This window comes from Parus major, chromosome 7, assembly GCF_001522545.3.
Source record: "Parus major isolate Abel chromosome 7, Parus_major1.1, whole genome shotgun sequence".
Classification (NCBI taxonomy): Eukaryota; Metazoa; Chordata; class Aves; order Passeriformes; family Paridae; genus Parus; species Parus major.
Window position 1 is genome coordinate 81,505 of NC_031776.1, and position 1,795 is coordinate 83,299.

Genomic DNA, 1,795 nt, shown 5'->3' on the forward strand with positions numbered 1-1,795 from the left:
AGGAAGGAAGGAAGGAAGGAAGGAAGGAAGGAAGGAAGGAAGGAAGGAAGGAAGGAAGGAAGGAAGGAAGGAAGGAAGGAACCAAGGAACCAAGGAACCAAGGAACCAAGGAACCAAGGAACCAAGGAAGGAACCAAGGAAGGAACCAAGGAAGGAACCCCAGTGGATGGGTGATTCCTTTGTAGGGATCCTTTCCAGTAGCAGGATGGCTTAACTTCTTTGGAGCATGAGGAGCATGTCTGGGAGAGGATGGGGAGTGGGAGGATGTGTCTGCTCAGGAAGGGCAGTGGGAAATGGTAGTGAATGTGGAGGGGGTGGTTGAAGGATCCTCTGGAGCAGCAGGAGGAGTTTTATTTGCTTTCTTCATTTAGTGAATTTTAGGGTTGTTGGTTTTTTTTCATGGCTTCAGGCTTAGGAGCTGGAGAGCAGGGTGAGACAGCTAATCCAACTGTGCTGGATAAGTGGCTATTTTGAGACCCTGGAAGCCTCTCCCTGGAGGCTCCAGTTTCTGTGTGGATTGGCAGCAGCCTGTGCCCTCAGCTTGGTATATCTGGCAGGAGCAGTCAGGATATGCTGGACAAAACAATTTCTCCAGACCTGGAAAAAGCGTTTCCCAGGTCTTCACCAAATGGTGAATTGTTTGCAAAATTCCACTTCCCCACTGCAGCCACTTAGAGTGATAGAAATTGGCAGAGTTTAGTGCATTTCCCCATGGGATTTCTCTGAAACAACTATGGATTCCCAGAGCTGGAGGCTGAGTCTGCACACTCACTCCCTCTCACCACCACTGCACAAGAAGTCATCAGGACAATTTGGGATGTGCTGCTTTTCACGTGCATTTAAGGAAAAGTGAAAAAAAAAGGAGAATAAAAGCATGGTTTAGGAGACAAACTGCTGGGAAATCTGGTGGGATATGATATGTGAGAACTTTCAGCCTTCATTGCAGCAAGAACTGAAGGAACTCTGAACCATGAGCAACTCCAGCTTTGTCTGTCCTGTTCATCCACCGCTTAATTCCCCTCTTGGGCTCTGCTGTGCCCACATGGATATATAGCAAATTAACAGTGCTGCATCCTCTGCTCCCCTTTCTTGCCTGTCCACACTTTCCCTGCAGCAAAAGAGAAGAATCAGCTCCAAATTAAAAAAAAATAAAGCCCATGGACCAACATGTTTTTTCCTCTGGATGAGCCCCCATGGCTCCACTGAAGCTGGAGGAGCTCATGAAAGGTATTCCCATTAAATGTGTAAGGGATGAAGCAGGGAACTGGGATGTGTCTGGCTGCTTCCCTGCCTGTGAGTGGACATGGAATGGGGCACACAGAGCCTCTGGATGAAGCTGTAAACTGGGATTGGAAAGCAAGTGAGGAATTCCTGGCCCTGGGTGTGCCTCATCTAGTGGCATAAGGGCATAAGAGAAGGTGGCAGTGCTAGTGAATCTGAAATTCCCATCAATCCCATCCCCTCTGATCTTCCAGCAGGCAAAGGCAATGGGTTTGATTTGCAGATTGTGCCTCTCTCCTGCATGTTCCTCAAACCCAAATTACAACAGCCTGCAGCCAGAGCCTGGTGCCTGGAGAGGGATATCCTGCCACAGAGCAGAAGGAGGAGGGAGGGAGGGAGGGAAGGAGGGAGGGATGGGATGGAAGGGATGGATGGGATGGATGGATGATGGATGATGGATGATGGATGGATGATGGATGGATGATGGATGATGGATGGATGATGGATGGATGGATGGATGATAGATGGATGATGGATGATGGATGATGGATGATGGATGGATGGATGATGGATG